The following is a 21,086-nucleotide window of genomic DNA, read 5'->3' as shown; positions in this document are numbered from 1 at the left end:
CCGCTGGTTTATTCGCAAATGTGAGTCACGTCACTGAGGCATTTTACTTGATATTAGAACGATAATGGGAGGTGCAGTTTGCACGCACAAGGAAACAAATGACGGGAGGGGGGAGGGAAGGAGAAGGAGTGTATGTACTTATAACGCGGAATGAAACAGTTGCCATTATACCATCACTAATTCACAAGATCCCATCAGAACTCCGCAGTTAATTATGTTTGGGCGAGTGTAGTACTAGGAGTGGTGACCTCTTGGGAAGTCCTCGTGTTTAACCCATTTTTTTACAGATGGGTCGTTCGATGTTACGCGCAACTGGAACTATATTCCACTGGTTTATTCGCAAATGTGAGTCACGGCATCGGGACATTTTACTTGATATTAGAACGAGAAGGAGAGGTGCAGTGTGCATGCACAAGGAAACAAGTGACGAGAGGGGGGAGGAAAGGAGAATGAGTGTATGTATTTGCAGCGCTGAATGAAATTGGTGCCATTATACTATTAGTAATTCACCAGATCCCATCAGAACTCCACAATTAAATGTGCTTGGGCGAGTGTAGTACTAGGAGTGGTGACCTCTTGAAAAGTCTTCGTGTTGCAGCTATTTTTTTGTAGATGGGTCGTTCGATGTTAGGCGCGACTGGAACTTTAGTCCAATGGTTTATTCGCAAATATGAGTCACGGCACCGGTGCATTTTACTTGATATTAGAACGAGAAGGAGAGGTGCAGTCAAGAAAACAAATTATGGGAGGGGGAGGGAAGGAGAATGAGTGTATGTATTTGAAGCGCGAAATGAAACAGGTGCGATCATACCAGCACTAATGCATCGGATTCCATCAAAACTCCGCAGATAAGTGTACTTTTGCGAGAGTAGTACTAGGATGTGTGACCTCCTAGGAAGTCCTTGTGTTTTACCCATTTTTTTGCAGATGGGTCCATTGATGTTACGCACGAGTGGAACTATGGTTTGCTAGTTTATTCGTAAATGTGAGTCACGGCGTCGGGGCATTTTACTTGATATTAGAACAAGAAGGGGAGGTGCAGTGTGCACGCACAGGGAAACAAATGACAGAAGAGGGGAGGGAAGGAGAAGGAGTGTATGTATTTGCAGCGCCGAATAAAACAGGTGGCATTATACCATCACTAATTCACCGGATCTCATGAGAACTCCGCAGTTAAATGTGCTTGGGCGAGTGTAGTAGTAGGAGTGGTGACCTCTTGAAAAGTTCTTGTGTTGCACCCTTTTTTTACAGTTGGGTCGTTCGACGTTACGCGCGACTGGAACTATGGTCTACTGGTTTATTCATAAATGTGAGTCACAGAGCCGGGGCATTTTACTTGATATTAGAACAAGAAGGAGAGGTGCAGTGTGCACGCACAAGGAAACAAATGACGGGAGGGGGGAGGGAAGGAGAAGGAGTGTATGTATTTGCAGCGCGAAATGAAATAGGTACAATTATACCATCACTAATTCCCCAGATCCTATCAAAACTCCGCAATTAAATGTGCTTGGGCGAGTGTAGTACTAGGAGTGGTGACCTCCTGGGAAGTCCTCGTGTTGCACCTATTTTTTTACAGATGGGTTGGTCGACGTTTGGCGCGACTGGAACTATGGTCCGTTGGTTTATTCGCAAATGTGTGTCATGGTGTCGGGGCATTTTACTTGATATTAAAACGAGAAGGAGAGGTGCAGTGTGTACGCACCTTGTGTTGCACCTATTTTTTTACAGATGGGTTGGTCGACGTTTGGCGCGACTGGAACTATAGTCCGTTGGTTTAGTCGCAAATGTGTGTCACGGCGCCGGGGCATTTTACTTGATATTAAAACGAGAAGGAGAGGTGCAGTGTGCACGCACAAGGAAACAAATGATGGGAGGGGGAAGGAAGGAGAAGGAGTGTATGTATTTGCAGCGCAGAATGAAACAGGTGCGATCATACTAGCACTAATGCGCCATATTCCATCATAACTCTGCACTTAAGTGTACTTTTGTGAGAGTAGTACTAGGATGTGTGACCTCCTAGGAAGTCCTCGTGTTTTACACATTTTTTTTTCATATGGATCCTTTGATGTTACGCGCGACTGAAACTATAGTCTGTTGGTTTATTCGCAAATGTGAGTCACTGCGCCGGGGCATTTTACTTGATATTAGATTGAGAAGGGGAGGTGTAATGTGCACGCACAGGGAAATAAATAACGAGAGGGGGAGGGAGGGAGAAGGAGTGTATGTATTTGTAGCACGGAATGAAACAAGTCCGATCATACCAGCACTAATTTACCGGATCCCATCAAAACTCCGCAGTTAAGTGTGCTCTGGTGAGAGTAGTATTAGCATGGTTGACCTCCTGGGAAGTATTCGTATTGCACCCATTTTTTTGCAGATTGATCGTTCAATGTTACACGTGACTGAAACTATGGTCTGCTGATTTATGACGCTAATGAGAGTCATGGCGCCAATGCATTTTACTTGATATTAAAACGAGAAGGAGAGGTGCAGTGTGCACGAACAATGAAACGAATGACGGGAGGGTGGAGGGAAGGAGAAGGTGTGCATGTATTGGCAGTGCGGAATGAAACAAAGTGCGATCATACCAACAATAATGCACCGAATCCCATCAGAACTCTATAGTTATGTGTGTTTGGGCGAGAGTAGTACTAGGATGGGTGACCTCTTGGGAAGTACTCGTGTTGTAAAAATTTTTTTGCAGATAGGTCGTTGGACGTTACGTGCAATTGGAACTATGGTCTGCTGGTTAATTCGCAAATGTGAGTCACGGTACCGAGGCATCTTACTTGATATTAGAACAAGAAAGAGAGGTGCAGTGTGCACGCATAAAGAAACAAATGACAGGAGGTGGGAGGGAAGGAGAAAGAGTGTATGTATTTGTAGCGCGGAATGAAATAGGTGCGATCATACCAGCACTAATGCACCGAATCCCATTAGAACTATGCATTAAAGTGTGCTTGGGCAAGAGTGGTACTAGGATGGGTGACTTCCTCGGAAGTACTCGTGTTACACCAATTTTTTTGCAGATGGGTCACTCGATGTTACGCGTGACTGGAACTATGGTCCGTTGGTTTATTCACAAATGTGAGTCACGGCACCAGGGCATTTTACTTGATATTAGAAGGAGAATGAGAGGTGCAGTGTGCACGCACAAGGAAACAAATGATAGGAGGGTGGAGGGAAGGAAAGGGAGTGTATGTATTGGCAACGCGGAGTGAAACAAGTGCCATTATACCATCACTAATTCACCAGATCCCATCAGAACTCTGCAGTTAAATGTGCTTGGGCGAGTGTAGTACTAGAAGTGGTGACCTCCTGGGAAGTCCTCATGTTGCACCTGGTTTTTTACAGATTGGTCGTTCGACGTTACGTGCGACTGGAACTATGTTCCGTTGGTTTATTCGCAAATGTGAGTTAAGGCACTCGTTTATTTTACTTGATATTAGAAAGAGAAGCTGAGGTTTAGTGTGCACGCACAAGGAAACAAATGACGAGAGGGGGAAGGAAGGAGAAGGAGTGTATGTATTTGTAGCGCGGAATTAAACAGGTGTCATCATACCATCACTAATTCACCAGATCCCATCATAACTCCACTGTTAAATGTGCTTGGGCGAGTGTAGTACTAGGAGTGGTGACCTCCTGGGAAGTCCTTGTGTTTCATCTATTTTTTTCAGATGGGGCATTCGACGTTAAGTGCGACTGGAACTATGGTCCGCTAGTTTATTCGCAAATGTGAGACACGACGCCAAGGCATTTTACTTGATATTAGAACGAGAAGGAGAGGTGCAACGTGCACGCACAAGGAAACAAATGATGGGAGGGTGGAGAGAAGGAGAAGGCGTGTATGTATTTGCAGCGCGGGATGAAACAGGTGCGATCATACCAACACTAATGCACCGGATCCCATCAGAACTCCGCAGTTATGTGTTCTTGGGCGAGAGTAGTACTAGGATGGGTGACCTCCTGGGAAGTACTCGTGTAGCACCCAATTTTTTACAGATGGGTCGTCGACGTTACGCGTAACTGGACCTATGGTGCATTGATTTATTCTAAAATGTGAGTCACAGTGCCGAGGCATTTTACTTGATATTAAAATGAGAATGAGAGTTGGAGTGTGCACACACAAGGAAACAAAAGATAGGAAGGGGGAGGGAAAGAGAAGGAGTGTATGTATTTGCGGCGCAGAATGAAAGATTTGCGATCATACCAGCACTAATGCACCGGATCCCATCAGTACTCCACACTCAAGTATGCTTGGGTGAGAGTAGTACTAGGATGGGTGACCTCCTAGGAAGTCCTCGTGTTGCAACAATTTTTTTGCAAATGGGTCACTCGACGTTACACACGACTAGAACTATAAACTGCTAGTTTTTTCGCAAATGTGAGTCACGGCGCCGGGACTTTTATTTGATATTAGAACGAGAAGGAAAGGTGCAGTGTGCACGCACAAAGAAAAAAATGATGGAAGGGGGAAGGGAAGGAGAAGGAGTGTATGTATTTACAGCGCAGAATGAAACAGGTGCCATTATACCATCACTAATTCACCAGATCCCATCAGAACTTCATAGTTAAATGTGCTTGGGCGAGTGTAGTACTAGGAGTGGTGACCTGTTGGGAAGTCCTCGTATTGCACCTATTTTTTTGCAGATGGGTCGTTCGATGTTACGCGTGACTGGAAGTATAGTGTGTTGTTTTATTCACAAATGTGAGTCACGGTGCCGGGACATTTTACTTGATATTAAAATGAGAAAGAGAGGTGCAGTGTGCATAAACAAATGACGGAAGGGGGAGGGAAGGAGAATGAGTGCATGTATTTGCAGCACGGAATGAAACAAGTGCCATTAGACCATTACTAATTCACTGGATCCCATCAGAACTCCACAGTTAAGTGTGATTGGGCGAGTGTAGTACTAGGAGTGGTGACTTCTTGGGAAGTCCTTGTGTTGTACCTATTTTTTTCAGATGGGGTATTCTACTTTACGTGCAACTGGAACTATGGTCCGCTGGTTTATTCGTAATTGTGAGTCACAGTGCCAGGACATTTTACTTGATATTAGAACGAGAAAGAGAGGTGTAGTGTGCATGCATAAGGAAACAAATGACGGTAGGGGGGAGGGAAAGAGAAGGAGTGTATATATTTGCAGTACACAATGAAATAGGTGCCATCATACCAGCACTGATGCACCGGATCCCATATGAACTCCGCAGTTAAGTGTGCTTGGGCGAGAGTAGTACTAGGATTTGTGACCTCCTGGGAAGTCCTCGTAATGCGCCCATTTTTTTACAGATGGGTCGTTCGACATTACGCGCGAGTGGAACTATGGTCCGCTGGTTTATTCGTAAATATGAGTCACGATGCCGAAGCATTTTAGTTTATTTTAGAACGAGAAAAAGAGGTGCAGTGTGCATGCACAAAGAAACAAATGACGGGAGGGGGGAGGGAAGGAGAAGGAGTGTATGTATTTACAATGCGGAATGAAACAGGTGCCATTATACCATCACTAATTCACTGGATCCCATCAGAACTCCGCAGTTAAATGTGTTTGGGCGAGTGTAGTACTAGGAGTAATGACCTCCTGGGAAGTCCTCGTGTTGCACCCATTTTTTTGTAAATGGGTCGTTCGAAGTTACGTACGACTGGAACTATGGTTCGCTAGTTTATTCGCAAATGTGAGTGATGACACTGGAGTGTTTTTCTTGATATTAGAAGGAGAAGGAGAGGTGCAGTGTGCACGCACAAGGAAACAAATGATGAAAGGGGGGAGGTAAAGAGAATGAGTGTATGTATTTGCAGCGTGAAATGAAACAGATGCCATTATACCATCACTAATTCACCGGATCCCATTAGAACTCCGCAGTTAAGTGTGCTTGGGCGAGAGTAGTACTAGGATGGGTGACCTCTTAGAAAGTCCTCGTGTTTCACCTATTTTTTTGTAGATGGGTCGTTCGACATTACGCGCGATTGGAATTATGGTCCGCTGGTTTGTTCGTAAATGTGAGTCACGACGCTAGGGTATTTTACTTGATATTAGAAGGAGAATTAGAGGTGCAGTGTGCACGGCCAAGGAAACAAATGAGGGGAGGGGGGAGGGAAGGAGAAGGAGTTTATGTATTTGCAGCGCGGAATGAAATAGATGCGATCATACCAGCATTAATTGACTGGATCCCATTAGAACTCCACAGTTAAGTGTGCTTGGGCAATAGTAGTACTAGGATGGGTGACCTATTTCGAAGTCCTCATGTTGCATCTATTTTTTTGCAGATGGGTCGTTCGATGTTCAGCATGACTGGGACTATGGTCCACTAATTTATTCGCAAATGTGAGTCACGGCGCCAGGGCATTTTACTTGATATTAGAACAAGAATGAGGGGTGCATTATACACACACAAGGAAACAAATGACGAGCGGGGGGAGGGAATTAGAAGGAGTGCATGTATTTGAAGTGCAAAATGAAAGAGGTGCAATCATACCAGCACTAATGCACTGGATCCCATCAGAACTCCGCATTTAAGTTTGCTTGGGCGAGAATAATACTAGGATGGGTGACCTCCTCAGATGTACTCGTGTTGCACTTACAGATGGGTCGCTCGACGTTACGCGCGACTGAAACTATGGTCTACTAGTTTATTCGTTAATGTGAGTTACGGCGCAGGGGCATTTTACTTGATATTAAAACGAGAAGCAGAGGTGCAGTGTGCACGCACAAGGAAACAAATGACTGGAGGGGGGACAGAAGGAGAAAGAGTGTATGTAATTGCAGCACAGAATGAAACAGGTTCCATTATACCATCACTAATTCACCAGATCCCATCAGAACTCCGCAGTTAAATGTCCTTGGGCGAGTGTAGTACTTAGAGTGGTGAGCTCCTGGGAAGTCCTCATGTTGCACCTATTTTTTTCAAATGGGCGTTCGATGTTTCGCGCAACTTGAACTATGCTCTGCTTGTTTATTTGCAAATGTGAGTCAGGCACCGGGGAATTTTACTGGATATTAGAATGAGAAGAAGAGGTCCAATATGCACCCACAAGGAAACAAATGACGGGCGGGGGGAGGGAAGGAAAAGAAGTGTAGGTATTTATAGCACAGAATGAAACATGTGCCATTATACCATCACTAATTCACCGGATCCCATCAGAACTCTGCAATTAACTGTGTTTGGGCGAGTGTAGTACTAGTAGTGGTGGCCTGCTGGGAAGTCCTAGTGTTGCACCTATTTTTTTCAGATGGGGTGTTCGACGTTACGCGCGACTGGAACTATGGTCCGCTAGTTTATTCGCAAATGTGAGTCAGGAAAATGGAGCATTTTACTTGATATTAGAACGAGAAGGAGAGGTGCAGTGTGCACGCACAAGGAAACAAATGACAAGAGGGGGGAGGGAAGGAGAAGGAGTGTATGTATTTGTTGCACAAAATGAAACAGGTGCAAATTCTACCATCACTAATTCACTGGATCCTGTCAGAACTCCGCAGCGAAGTGTGCTTTGGCGAGAGTAGTACTAGGATGGGTGACCTTCTGGGAATCCTCGTGTTGCACAACTTTTTTTACAGATGGGTCGTTCGACGTTACGCGCGACTAGAACTATGGTCTGTTGGTTTATTCGTAAATGTGAGTCACGGCACCTGAGCATTTTACTTGATATTATAACGAGAATGAGAGGTGCAGTGTGCCCGCATAAGGAAATAAATGACGGGAGCGGGGAGAGAAGGAGATGTAGTGTATGCATTTGCAGCGCGGAATGAAGCAGGTGCCATTAGACCATTACTAATTCACTGGATCCCATCAGAACTCCTCAGTTAAGTGTGCTTGGGCGAGTGTAGTACTGGAGTGGTGACCTCTATGGAAGCCTACGTGTTGCACCCATTTTTTTGAAGATGGGTTGTTCGACATTACGCGCGACTTGAACTGTGTTCCGCCGGTTTATTCGCAAATGTGAGTGATGACGACAGAGCATTTTTCTTGATATTAGAATGAGAAGGAGAGGTGCAGTGTGCACGCACAAAGAATCAAATGACGGAAGGGGGGAGGGAAAGAGAAGGAGTGTATGTATTTGCAGCGTAGAATTAGACAGGTGCGATCATACCAGCATTAATGCTCCGGATCCCATCAGAACTTCGCAGTTAAGTGTGTTTGTGCGAGAGTAGTACTAGGATGGGTGACCTTCTGGGAAGTAATCGTGTTGCACAATTTTTTTTCAAATGAGGCATTTGATGTTACGTGCGACTGGAACTATGTTCGGCTGATTTATTTGCAAATGTGAGTTAAGGCGCCTGGGCATTTTACTTAATATTAGAACGAGAAGTAGAGGTGCAGTGTGCACGCATAAGGAAACAAATGACGTGAGGGGGGTGGGAAGGAGAATGAGTGTCTGTATTTGCAGTGCGGAATAAAACAGGTGCGATCATACCAGCACTAATGCACCGAATCCCATCAGATCTATATAGTTAAGTGTGCTTTGGCGAGAGTAGTATTAGAATGGGTGACCTTCTGGGAAATTCTCATGTTGCACCCATTTTTTTACAGATGGGTCGTTCGTCGTTATGCGCGACTGGAACTTTGGTCCGCTGGCTTATTTACAAATATGAGTCACAGCACCAGAGAATTTTACTTGATATTAAAACGAAAAGGAGAGGTGCAATATGCACGCAGAAGGAAACAAATGACGGGAGGGGGGAAGGAAGGAGAAGGTGTGTATGTATTTGCAGTGCGTAATGAAACAGGTTCCATTATACCATCACTAATTCACCAGATCCCATCAAAACTCCGCAGTTATGTCTGTTTGGGCGCGAGTAGTACTAGGATGGGTGACCTCCTCGGAAGTACTCGTGTTGCACCAATTTTTTTACAGATGGGTCGTTCGACGTTACGCACGACTGGAATTATGGTTCGCTGGTTTATTCGCAAATGTGAGTCACGGCACCAAGATATTTTACTTGATATTAGAACGAAAAGGAGAGGTGCAGTATGCACGCACAAGGAAAACAATGATAGAAGGGGGGAGGGAAGGAGAAGGAGTGTATGTATTTGTAGTGTGGAATCAAACAGGTGCGATCATACCAGCACTAATGCACCGGATCCGATCAGAACTTTATAGTTATGTGTGCTTGGGCGAAAGTAGTACTAGGATGGGTGACCTCCTGGGAAGTACTCGTGTTGCACCCGTCTTTTTTTTTAATATTTTTCGTGCATCCATTTATAGTCCACCACGTGATAAGAGTGTCATTACGAGTATCATAAATAATAGAACAAGAAAAATAGAGGTGTGGCGGGCGGTCTGTTCATCTGGGCGTGAGTCGAGGCAACTGGGCATTTTGTTTGATATTACGATTAGGGGTAGAGGTGCGGTGTCCACACAGAGCGAAACAAATGATGGGGAGGGGGAGGGAAAGAGAAGGGGTATATGTATTTGAAGTGAGGAATAGAACGGGTGGGATCATACTAGCTCTAATGCATCGTATCCCATCATAATTTGTAATTAAGCGTGTTTGGGCGAGAGTAATACTAGGATGAGTGATCTCCTGGGAAGTGCTTGTGTTGCACCCATCTTTTTGCGGACAGGGCATCAAACGTTACGTGCGACCGGAGCCATAATCTGCTGGTTCATTTGCCAGCGTGAGTGGCCGCGCCAGGGTATTTTGCTTACTTTTTTTTATACACTCATTTATAGTCCACCACGTGATAAGAGAGTCATTACGAGCATCTTACATAGTAGAAGAACAAAAAAAAGGTGTGGTGGGTGGTCCTTTAATCTAGGCATAAGTCGAGGCACTGGGGCATTTTGCTTAATATTAGAACTAGAAACAGAGATGCAGTGTGCAAACACACAGCGAAAAAAATGACAGGAGAGGGGAGGAAAGGAAAAGGGGTATATATATTTGCAATGTGGAATGGAAGGGGTGCGATCATACTAGCACTAATACATCGGATCCCATCAAATTATGCAGTTAACCATGCTTGGGCGAGAGTAGTACGAGGATCGGTAACCTCCTGAGAAGTCCTCGTGTTGCACTGTCTTTTTGCAAAGGGAGCGTAAAACGATACATGTGATCGGAGCCACAATCCACTTGCATGAGTCGCATCGCTAAAAAATTTTGCTTACTATTTTTTCGTGCATTCATTTATAGTCTACCATGTGATAAGAGTGTCATTACGAGTATCTTACATAGTAGAATAAAGAAAAATGAGGAACGGCGGGCGGTCCTTTCTTCTGGCGTTAATCGAGGTGCCGGGGCATTTTGCTTGATATTAGAACTATAAACAGAGGTGCGGTGTGCGCGCACAGCGAAAAAAATGACGGGTGGGGGGAGGGAAGGAGAAGGGGTATATGTATTTGCAGCGCGGAATAGAAGGGGTGCAATCATACTAGCATTAATACATCGGATCCCATCGAACTCCGTAGTTAAGCGTGCTTGGGCGAGAGTAGTACTAGTATGGGTGACCTCCTAGAAAGTTCTCCTGTTGCACCCGTCTTTTTATAGATGGGGCATCAAACATTACGCGTGATCGGAGCCACAGTCTGCTGGCATGAGTGGCGACATTGAAACATTTTGCTTAATATTTTACGTGCACTTATTTGTAGTCCACCACGTGATAAGAGTCTCATTACGAGAGTCTTACATAGTAAAAAAATGAAAAATGAGGCACAAGGGGCTTCCGTTCTTCTAGGCGTGAGTCCAAGCGACATGGCATTTCGCTCTATATTAGAACTAGAAGAAGAGATGTGGTATGCCCGTATAGCGAAATAAATGATGGGAGGGGGGAGGGAAGGAGAAGGGCTATATGTATTTGCAGTGGGGAATGGGACAGTTGCGATCATGCAAACACTAATGCACAGGATCCCATGAGAACTCTGTAGTCAAGCGTGCTTGGGCGAGATTAGTTCTAGGATGGGTGACCTCTTGGAAAGTCCTCGTGTTGAACCCGTTTTTTTATAGATGGGGTATTAAACGTTAAGTGCGATTGGAGCCACAGTCTGCCAGTGTGAGTCACAAGGCCTGAAAATTTTACTTAATATTTTTCGTCCATTCATTTATAGTCCACCAGGTGATAAGAGTGTCATTATGAGTATCTTACATAGTATAGCAATGAAAAACGAGGTACGGCGGGCTATCCATTCATTTGGGCGTGAGTCGAGGTGCCGGAGTATTTTGCTTGATATTAGAACTAGAAACAGAGGTGTGGTGTGTGCGCACAACGAAACAAATGACGGGAGGGGGAAGGAAGGAGAAGGGGTATAGGTACTTGCAGCGTGGAATGGAAGAGGTGCGATCATACCTGCATTAATTCACTAGATCCCATCGAATTTCGTAGTTAAGTGTGATTGGGCGGAAGTAGTACTAGGATGGGTGACCTCCTGGAAAGTTCTCATTTTTCACTCGTTTTTTTGCTGACGGGACGTTAAACATTATGCACGATCAAAGCCATTGTCCCTTGGAGTGAGTCACAACGCGAAGACATTTTTCTTAATATTTTTCGTGCATCAATTTATAGTTCGCCACGTGATAAGAGTGTCATTACGAGCATCTTACATAGTAGAATAACCAAAAACGAGGTGCAGGGGGTAATCCATTCATCTGGCCGTGAGTCGAGGCACTGGAGCATTTTGCTCTATATTAGAACTATAAGCAGAGGTGCGGTGTTCGCGCATAACAAAACAAATAACAGGGGGGAGAAGGGGTATATGTATTTGTAGCACAAAATAGAAGAGGTGCGATCATACTAGCACTAATGCACCAGATCCCATCGAACTCCGTAGTTGAGCGTGCTTTGGCGAGAGTAGTACTAGGATGGGTGATCTTTTGGGTAGTCTTCATGTTGCGCCTGTCTTTTTACGGATGGGGTGTTAAATGTTATGCGCAATAGGAGCCACAGTCCGCCAGCATGAGTCGTGGCGCCAGATTTTTCATGCATTCTTTTATAGTCTATCACGAGATAAGAATATCATTACGATTATCTTACATAGTAGAACAATGAAAATAGAGTTGTGGGGGGCGGTCTGTTCATCTGGGCATGAGTCGAGATGCCTTGGCAATTCGCTTGATATTAGAACTAAAAATAGAGGTGCGGTGTGCGTGCACAACAAAATAAATGATGAGATGGGAGAGGGAAAGAGAAGTGGTATATGTATTTGCAGCGCGGAATGGAAGGGGCTCGATCATACCAGCACTAATGCATCGGATCCCATCGAACTTTGTAGTTAATCGTGCTTGGGCGAGAGTAGTACTAGGATGGGTAATCTCCTAGGAAGTTCTCATGTTGCACCCTTCTTTTTGCAGATGGAGCGTTAAATGTTATGCGGGACTAGAGTGAGAGTTACCGGTTAATTCGCAAACGTGTGTCACGACGCTGGAACATTTTGCTTAATATTATTTGTGCATTCAATTATAGCCCACCACGTGATAAGATTATTATTACGAGCATCTTACATAGTAGAACAACAAAAAAAGAGGTGCGGCGGGTGTTTCGTTCATATAGACATGAGTCGAGGTGCCGGGGCATTTCGATCGATATTAGAACTAGAAGTAGAGGTGCGTTGTGCGCACAGCAAAACAAATGACGGGAAGGGAGAGGGAAGGAGAAGGGATATATGTCTTTGCAGTGCAAATTAGAAGGGGTGCGATCATACCAACACTAGTTCACAGGATCCATCAGAACTCTCCAGTTAAGCGTGCTTGGGCGAGAGTAGTTCTACAATGGGTGACCTCTTTGGAAGCACTCGTGTTGCACCCTTTTTTTTGCAGACGGGGCGTTAAATATTACACGGGACTGGAGCGACGGTCCCCATGTTCATTCGCAAAGGTGAGTCACAGTGTAAGGGCATTTTACTTAATACTTTTCGTGCATTCAATTAAAACCCATCACGTGATGAGAGTGTCATTACGAGCATCTTGAATAGTAAAACAACGAAAAATGAGGTGCGGTGAGCGATCCGTTCATATGGGCATGAGTCGAGGTGACAGGGTATTTCGCCCGATATTAGAACTAGAAGCAGAGGTGAGTTGCACGCACAAGGAAACAAATGACGGAAAGGGAGAGGGAAGGAGAAGTGGTATATGTCTTTGCGGCGCAAATTAGAAGGAGTGCGATCATACCAGCACTAGTTCACCAGATCCCATCAGAATTCCAAAGTCAAATGTGCTTGGGCGAGAGTAGTACTAGGATGGGTGACCTCTTGGGAAGTACTCGTGTTGCACCCTTCTTTTCATAGACGGGGCATTAAATGTTACGGGGGACCACACCGCTGGTCCGGTGGTTCATTCATAAACGTGAGTAACAGCGCTGGGGCATTTTGCTTAATATTTTTCGTGCATTCAATTAAAGCCCATCACGTGTTGAGAGTGTCATTGCGAGCATCTTACATAGTAGAATAATGAAAAAGGAGGTGTGGCAGGGTTTCATATAGACATGAGTCGATGCACCAGGGCATTTCGCTCGATATTAGAACTAGAAGTAGAGGTGCATTGCGCGCACATAGAAATAAATGATGGGAAGGGAGAGGGAAGGGGAAGCGGTATATTGGTTTGCGGTGCAAACCAAAACGATTGCGATCAAACCAGCACTAGTTCACCGAATCCCATCAGAACTCCGCAGTCAAGCATTCTTGGGCGAGAGTAGTACTAGTTGCATTTTACTTGATATTAGAACGAGAACGAGAGGTGCAATGCGCATGCACAAGGAAACAAATGATGAGAGGGGAAAAAAAGGAGAAGGGGTGTATGTATTTGTAGCGCGAAATTAAACAAGTGTGATCATACCAGCACTAATGCACCGGATCCCATCAGAACTCACCAATTAAGTGTGTTTGGGCGAGAGTAGTACTCGGATGGGTGACCTCCTGGAAAGTCCTCGTGTTGCACAAATTTTTTTTCAGATAGGTCGTTCGACGTTACGCGCGACTGGAACTATGGTCCGCTGGTTTATACGCAAATATGAGTCAAGGCGCAGGGGCATTTTAATTGATATTAGAACGAGAAGGAGAGGTGCAGTGTGAACGCACTAGGAAACAAATGATGGGAGCGGAGAGGGAAGGGGAACGAGTGTATGTATTTGCAGCGCGGAATAAAATAGGTGCGACTATACCAGCACTAATGCAGCGGATCCCATCAGAACTCCGCAGTTAAGTGTGCTTCGGCGAGAGTAGCACTAAAATGGGTGACCTCTTGGAAAACTCTCATGTTGCACCCATTTTTTTTCAGATTAATCATTCTACGTTACGCGCGACTATAACTATAGTCCGCTGGTTTATTTGCAAATGTGAGTCGCGGCGCCATGGCATTTTACTTGATATTAGAACGAGAACGAGAGGTGAAATGCGCACGTACAAGGAAACAAATGACGGGAGGGGGAAGAAATGAGAAGGAGTGTATATATTTGCAGCACGAAATGAAACAGGTGAGATCATACCAGCACTAATGAACCGGATACCATCAGAACTTTTTAGTTAAGTGTGCTTGGGTGAGAGTAGTACTATGATGGGTGACCTCCTGGTAAGTCCTCGTGTTGCACTCATTTTTTTTCAGATGGGTCGTTCGATGTTACGTGCGAATGGAATTATGAACCGCCGGTTCATTTGCAAAGGTGAGTAACAGTGTCGGGCATTTTACTTGATATTAGAATGAGAAGGAGAGATGCAGAGTGCACGCACTAGGAAACAAATGATGGGAGTGGGGAGGGAAGGGGAACGAGTGTATGTATTTGCAGCACGGAATAAAATAGGTGCGACTATACCAGCACTAATGCAGCGGATCCCATCAGAACTCCGCAGTTAAGTGTGCTTGGGCGAGAGTAGCACTAAGATGGGTGACCTCTTGGGAAGTCCTCGTGATTCACCCATTTTTTTGCAGATGGGGCGTTCGACATTACGCGCGACTGGAACTATGTACCGCTGGTTCATTTGCAAATGTGAGTCATGGTGCCGGGGCATTTTACTTGATATTAGAACGAGAAGGAGAGATGCACAGTGCGCGCACAAGGAAACAAATAACGGGAGGGGGGAGGGAAGGAGAAAGAGTGTATGTATTTGCAGCGCAAAATGAAACATGAGCGATCATACCAGTACTAATGCACCAGATTCAATAAAAACTCCGCAGTTAAGTGTGCTTGGGCGAGAGTAGTACTAGGATGTGTGACCTCCTGAGAATTCCTTATGTTTCACAAATTTTTTTGCAGATGGGTCGTTCGACATTATGCGCGACTTGAACTATGGTCTGCTGGTTTATTCATAAATATGAGTCACGGCACCCAGGCGTTTAACTTGATATTAGAACGAGAAACAGAGGTGTAGTGTGCATGGACAAGAAAACAAATGACGGGAGCGGGGAGGGAAGGAGAAGAAGCGTATGTATTTGAAGCGCAGAATGAAACAGGTTCAACTATACCAGCACTAATGCACCGGATTCCATCAGAACTCCGCAGTCAAGTGTGCTTGGGCGAAAGTAGTACTAGGATGGGTGATCTCCTGGGAAGTCCTCGTGTTTTACCTATTTTTTTGCAGATGGGTCGTTCGACATTATGCGCGACATAAATTATGGTCTGTGGTTTATTCGCAAATATGAGTCACGGCGCCGCGGCATTTTACTTGATATTAGAACGAGAACGAGAGGTGCAGTGCGCACGCATAAGGAAACAAATGACGGGAGGGGGAAGAAAGGAGAAGGAGTGTATGTATTTGCAACGCGAAATGAAACAGGTGCGATCATACCAGCACTAATGCACCGGATCCCATCAGAACTCTGCAGTTATGTTTGCTTGGGCGAGAGTAGTACTAGGATGGGTGACCTCCTAGGAAGTCCTCGTGTTGCACTCATTTTTTTTCAGATGGGTTACGCGCGAATGGAATTATCAACTGCTGGTTCATTCGCAAAGGTGAGTCACGGTGCCGGGGCATTGTACTTGATATTAGAACGAGAAGGAGAGATGCAGAGTGCACGCACAAGGAAACAAATGACGGGAGAGGGGATGGAAGGAGAAAGAGTGTAGGTATTTGCAGCGCAGAATGAAACATGAGCGATCATACCAGCATTAATGCAACGGATTCTATCAAAACTCCGCAGTTAAGGGTGTTTGGGCGAGAGTAATAATAGGATGGGTGACCTCCTGCGAAGTCCTTATATTTCACCCATTTTCTTGGAAAGTCCTCGTGTTGCACCGATTTTTTTCATATGGATCGTTCGACGTTACGCGCGATGAGAATTATGGTCTGCCGATTTATTCATAAAGGTGAGTCACGACATTAGGATATTTTACTTGATATTAGATCGAGAAGCAGAGGTACAGTGTGCACGCACAAGAAAAGAAATGACGGGAGTGGGGAAGGAAGGAGAAGGTTTGTACCTTTTCGAAGCGTAGAATGAAATAGGTGCAATCATACCAGCACTAATGCACTGGATCCCATCAGAACTCCGCAGTTATGTTTTCTTGGGCGAGAGTAGTAGTAGGATGGGTAATCTCATGGGAAGCACTCGTGTTGCACCCATTTTTTTGCAGATGATTTTTTCGATGTTACGCGCGACTTAAATTATGGTCCGCTGGTTTATTCCCAATTGTGAGTCACAGCGCCGTGGCATTTTACTTCATATTAAAATGAGAACGAGAGGTGCAGTGCGCACACATAAGGAAACAAATGATACGAGGGGGAAGAAAAGAGAAAGAGCGTATGTATTTGTAGCACGAAATGAAACAGGTGCGATAATACTAGCACTAATGTACCAGATCCCATCAGAACTCCACAGTTATGTTTGTTTGGGCGAGAGTAGTACTAGGATGGGTGACCTCCTGGGAAGTCCTCGTGTTGCACTCATTTTTTTTCAGATGGGTCCTTCGATGTTACGCGCGAATGGAATTATGAACCGCTGGTTCATTCGCAAAGGTGAGTCACGGTGCTGTGGCATTGTACTTGATATTAGAACGAGAAGGAGAGATGCAGAGTGCACGCACAAGGAAACAAATGACAGGAGATGGGATGGAAGGAGAAAGAGTGTTGGTATTTGCAGCACAGAATGAAACATGAGCAATCATACCAGCACTAATGCAACGGATTCTATCAGAACTCCGCAGTTAAGGGTGCTTGGGCGAGAGTAATACTAGTATGGGTGACCTCCTGCGAAGTCCTTATATTTTACCCATTTTCTTGGGAAGTCCTCGTGTTGCACCGATTTTTTTCAGATGGATCGTTCTACGTTACGCGCGACGGGAATTATGGCTTGCCGATTTATTCGCAAATGTGAGTCACGACATTAGGACATTTAACTTGATATTAGAACGAGAAGCAGAGGTGCAGTGTGCACGCACAAGAAAAGAAATGACGGGAGCGGGGAAGGAAGGAGAAGGTTTGTATCTTTTCAAAGCGCAGAATGAAACAAGTGCAATCATACCAGCACTAATGCACCGGATCCCATCAGAACTCCGAAGTTATGTTTGCATGGGCGAGAGTAGTAGTAGGATGGGTGACCTCATGGGAAGTACTCGTGTTGCACCCGTGTTTTTGCAGATGATTCTTTCGATGTTACGCACGACTTGAATTATGGTCTGCTAGTTTATTCACAAATGTGAGTCACGGCGCCGTGGCATTTTACTTGATATTAGAATGAGAATGAGAGGTGCAGTGCGCACACACAAGGAAACAAATGACGCGAGGGGGAAGAAAAAAGAAGGAGCGTATGTATTTGCAGCGCGAAATGAAACAGGTGCGATCATACCAGCACTAATGCATCGGATCCCATCAGAACTCCGCAGTTATGTTTGCTTGGATGAGAGTAGTACTAGGATGGGTGACCTCCTGTGAAGTCCTCGTGTTACACTCATTTTTTTTCAGATGGGTTGTTCGACGTTACGCGCGAATGGAATTATGAACCGCTGGTTCATTCGCAAAGGTGAGTCACGGTGCCGGGGCATTGTACTTGATATTAGAACGAGAATGAGAGATGCAGAGTGCACGCACAAGGAAACAAATGACAGGAGAGGGGATGGAAGGAGAAAGAGTGTAGGTATTTGCAGCGCAGAATGAAACATGAGCAATCATACCAGCACTAATGCAACGGATTCTATCAGAACTACACAGTTAAGGGTGCTTCGGCGAGAGTAATACTAGGATGGGTGACCTCCATTGAATCCTTGTGTTTCACCAATTTTTTTGCAGATGGGTTGTTCGTTACGCACGACTTGAACTATGGTCCACTGGTTTATTCACAAATGTGAGTCACGGCACCCGAGCATTTAACTTGACATTATAACGAAAAGCAGAGGTGCATTGTGCACGCACAAGAAAACAAATGACAGGAGCAGGGAGGGAAGGAGAATGCGTGTATGTATTTGCAGCGCGAAATGAAACATGTGCGATCATACCAGCACTAATGCACCGGATTCGATCATAACTCTGTATTTAAGTGTGCTTGGGCAAGAGTAGTACTAGGATGGGTGACCTCCTGGGAAGTCCTCGTGTTTCACCCATTTTTTTGCAGATGGGTCGTTCGACATTACGAGCGACTTGAACTATAGTCTGCTGGTTTATTCGCAAATGTGAGTCACGGCGTCCGAGCATTTTACTTGATATTAGAATGAGAAGGAGAGGTGCAGTGTGCACACACAAGAGAACAAATGACAGAAGGGGGGAGGGAAGGAGAAAGAGTGTATGTTTTTACAGTGCAAAATAAAACAGGTGCGATCATACCAGCACTAACGCACCGGATTCTATTAGAACTCTATATTTAAGTGTGCTTGGGCGAGAGTAATACTAGAATGGGTGACCTCCAGGGAAGTCCTCGTGTCGCACTTATTTTTTTGCAGATGGGTCGTTCAACGTTACGCGCGACTGGAACTATGATCTGCTGGTTTATTCGTAAATGTGAGTCACGGCGCCGGGGCATTTTACTTTATATTAGAACGAGAAAGAGAACTGCAGTGTGCATGCACAAGAAAACAAATGACGGGAGGGGGGAGCTAAGGAGAAGGAGTGTATGTATTTGCAGTGCAGAATGAAACATGTGCGATCGTACCAGCACTAATGCACCAGATCCTAACAGAACTCCGAATTTAAGTGTGCTTGGGCGACAGTAGTACTAGGATGGGTGACCTCTTAGGAAGTCCTCGTGTTGCAACCATTTTTCTGCAGATGGGTTGTTCGACGTTATGCACAACTGAAACTATGGTCTGCTAGTTTATTTGCAAATGTGAGTCACGACATTTTATTTAATATTTTTTTCGCATTCAATTAAAGCCCATCACGTGATAAGAGTATCTGCGAGCATATTACATAGTAGAACAACAAAAAACTAGGTGTGGCGCTATCCGTTCATATGGGCATAAGTGGAGGCGCTGAGGTATTTCGCTTGATATTAGAATTAGATACAGAGGTGAGGTGCGCGCACAGCGAAACAAATGACGAGAGGAGAGAGGGATGGAGAAGGGGTATATGTACTTACGGCACAAACTAGAACGGGTGCGATCATACCAGCACTAGTTCACCGAATCCCATCTGAAGTCTGTTGTTAAGCGTGCTTGGGCGAGAGTAGTACTAGGATGGGTGATATACTAGGAAGTTCTCGTAATGCACCCTTCTTTTTGCAGACGGGGCGTTAAACATTCAACTGGACCGGAGCGATGGTCCGCCGATTCATTTGCAAACGTGAGTCACGGTACCAGAGCATTTTTCTTAATATTTTTTCAGCATTCAATTAAAGCCCGACACATGATAAAAGTGTAATTGTGAGCATCTTAAATAGTAGAATAATAAAAAACGAGAGGCAGCGAGTGATCGGTTCATATGGGCATAAGTTGAGATGGGTCGTTCGACGTTACGCACGACTGAACTTTGGTCTGCTGTTTTATTCGCAAATGTGAGTCACAACATCGGAGAATTTTAATTAATATTAGAATGAGAAGGAGGGGTGCATTGTGCACGCACAAGGAAACAAATGATGGGAGGGGGGAGGGAAGGAGAAGGAGTGTATGTATTTGCAGCGCATAATGATACAGGTGCGATCATACCAGCACTAAGGCACCGGATCCCTTCTGAACTCCGCAGTTAAGTGTGCTTGGGTGAGAGTTCTACTAGGATGGATGACCTCTTAGGAAGTACTCGTGTTGCACCCATTTTTTTGCAGATGTGTCATTCGACGTTACGTGCGACTCGAACTATGATTCGTTAGTTTATTCGCAAATGTGAGTCACGGCGCCGATGCATTTTACTTCATATTAAAACGAGAATGAGAGGTGCAATGTGCACGCTCAAGAAAACAAATGACGAGAGGGGGGAGGGAATGAGAAGGAGTGTATTTATTTACAGCGCGGAATGAAACAGGTGCGATCATACCAGCACTAATGCACTGGATCCCATCATAACTCCGCATTTAAGTTTTCTTGGGCGAGAATAATACTAGGACGGGTGACCTCCTCGGAAGTACTCGTGATGCACCTATTTTTTTGCAGATGGGTCACTCGACGTTACGCGCTACTGGAACTATGGTCCGCTGATTTATTTACAAATGTGAGTCACGGCGCCGAGGCATTTTACTTGATATTAGAAGGAGAAGGAGAGGTGCAGTGTGTACGGACAAGGAAAGAAATGACGAGAAGGGGGAGGGAAGGAGAAGGAGTGTATGTATTTGTAGCGCGGAATGAAAGATTTGCGATCATAGCAGCACTAAAGCACCGGATCCAATCAGAACTCCGCAGTTAAGTATGCTTGGGCGAAAGTATTACTAGGATAGGTGACCTCCTAGGAAGTCCTTGTGTTGTAACTATTTCTTTTACAGATGGGTCGTTTGACGTTACGGGTGACTGGAACTATGATCTGCTTGTTTATTCGCAAATGCGAGTTACGGCACTGGGGTATTTTACTTGATATTAGAATGAGAAAGAGAGGTGCAGTGTGAACGCACAAGGAAACCAATGACGGGAGGGGGGAGGAAAGGAGAAGGAGTGTATTTATTCGTAACGCAGAATGAAACACGTGCCATTATACCGTCACTATTTCACCAGATCAGATCAAAACTCCACAGTTAAGTATGCTTGGGCGAGAGTAGTACTAGAAGTGGTGACCTCCTGGGAAGTCCTCGTGTTGCAACTATTTTTTTATAGATGGGTCA

General features: G+C 45.0%; 24 pseudogenes; all 24 read left to right on the top strand.

The window, feature by feature from the left end:
• The first annotated feature begins 3,872 nt into the window (after window positions 1-3,872).
• Window positions 3,873-3,991, top strand: LOC148256251 (5S ribosomal RNA; annotated as a pseudogene).
• A 205-nt stretch (window positions 3,992-4,196) lies between these two features.
• On the top strand, window positions 4,197-4,315 carry LOC148256250 (5S ribosomal RNA; annotated as a pseudogene).
• An 845-nt stretch (window positions 4,316-5,160) lies between these two features.
• Window positions 5,161-5,279, top strand: LOC148256249 (5S ribosomal RNA; annotated as a pseudogene).
• Window positions 5,280-5,810: 531 nt separating this feature from the next.
• LOC148256248 (5S ribosomal RNA) lies at window positions 5,811-5,929 on the top strand (annotated as a pseudogene).
• A 206-nt stretch (window positions 5,930-6,135) lies between these two features.
• On the top strand, window positions 6,136-6,254 carry LOC148256247 (5S ribosomal RNA; annotated as a pseudogene).
• Window positions 6,255-6,460: 206 nt separating this feature from the next.
• Window positions 6,461-6,579, top strand: LOC148256246 (5S ribosomal RNA; annotated as a pseudogene).
• Window positions 6,580-8,072: 1,493 nt separating this feature from the next.
• On the top strand, window positions 8,073-8,191 carry LOC148256245 (5S ribosomal RNA; annotated as a pseudogene).
• A 205-nt stretch (window positions 8,192-8,396) lies between these two features.
• On the top strand, window positions 8,397-8,515 carry LOC148256244 (5S ribosomal RNA; annotated as a pseudogene).
• Window positions 8,516-9,046: 531 nt separating this feature from the next.
• LOC148256243 (5S ribosomal RNA) lies at window positions 9,047-9,165 on the top strand (annotated as a pseudogene).
• Window positions 9,166-10,352: 1,187 nt separating this feature from the next.
• LOC148256242 (5S ribosomal RNA) lies at window positions 10,353-10,470 on the top strand (annotated as a pseudogene).
• A 2,144-nt stretch (window positions 10,471-12,614) lies between these two features.
• On the top strand, window positions 12,615-12,732 carry LOC148256241 (5S ribosomal RNA; annotated as a pseudogene).
• Window positions 12,733-13,080: 348 nt separating this feature from the next.
• LOC148256240 (5S ribosomal RNA) lies at window positions 13,081-13,199 on the top strand (annotated as a pseudogene).
• Window positions 13,200-13,743: 544 nt separating this feature from the next.
• LOC148256239 (5S ribosomal RNA) lies at window positions 13,744-13,862 on the top strand (annotated as a pseudogene).
• Window positions 13,863-14,068: 206 nt separating this feature from the next.
• Window positions 14,069-14,187, top strand: LOC148256238 (5S ribosomal RNA; annotated as a pseudogene).
• Window positions 14,188-14,716: 529 nt separating this feature from the next.
• LOC148256237 (5S ribosomal RNA) lies at window positions 14,717-14,835 on the top strand (annotated as a pseudogene).
• A 531-nt stretch (window positions 14,836-15,366) lies between these two features.
• LOC148256236 (5S ribosomal RNA) lies at window positions 15,367-15,485 on the top strand (annotated as a pseudogene).
• A 204-nt stretch (window positions 15,486-15,689) lies between these two features.
• Window positions 15,690-15,808, top strand: LOC148256235 (5S ribosomal RNA; annotated as a pseudogene).
• A 550-nt stretch (window positions 15,809-16,358) lies between these two features.
• Window positions 16,359-16,477, top strand: LOC148256234 (5S ribosomal RNA; annotated as a pseudogene).
• A 205-nt stretch (window positions 16,478-16,682) lies between these two features.
• Window positions 16,683-16,801, top strand: LOC148256233 (5S ribosomal RNA; annotated as a pseudogene).
• A 560-nt stretch (window positions 16,802-17,361) lies between these two features.
• Window positions 17,362-17,480, top strand: LOC148256232 (5S ribosomal RNA; annotated as a pseudogene).
• A 205-nt stretch (window positions 17,481-17,685) lies between these two features.
• LOC148256231 (5S ribosomal RNA) lies at window positions 17,686-17,804 on the top strand (annotated as a pseudogene).
• Window positions 17,805-18,331: 527 nt separating this feature from the next.
• Window positions 18,332-18,452, top strand: LOC148256230 (5S ribosomal RNA; annotated as a pseudogene).
• Window positions 18,453-18,656: 204 nt separating this feature from the next.
• LOC148256229 (5S ribosomal RNA) lies at window positions 18,657-18,775 on the top strand (annotated as a pseudogene).
• A 1,197-nt stretch (window positions 18,776-19,972) lies between these two features.
• On the top strand, window positions 19,973-20,091 carry LOC148256228 (5S ribosomal RNA; annotated as a pseudogene).
• Window positions 20,092-21,086: the final 995 nt, after the last annotated feature.

The sequence above is a fragment of the Carica papaya genome, chromosome 5 (genome assembly GCF_054855325.1).
Source record: "Carica papaya isolate Zhongbai chromosome 5, ASM5485532v1, whole genome shotgun sequence".
NCBI classification, from domain to species: Eukaryota; Viridiplantae; Streptophyta; class Magnoliopsida; order Brassicales; family Caricaceae; genus Carica; species Carica papaya.
Note: the sequence above shows the minus strand (reverse complement) of the source record. Positions and strands in the feature narration are given on the sequence as shown.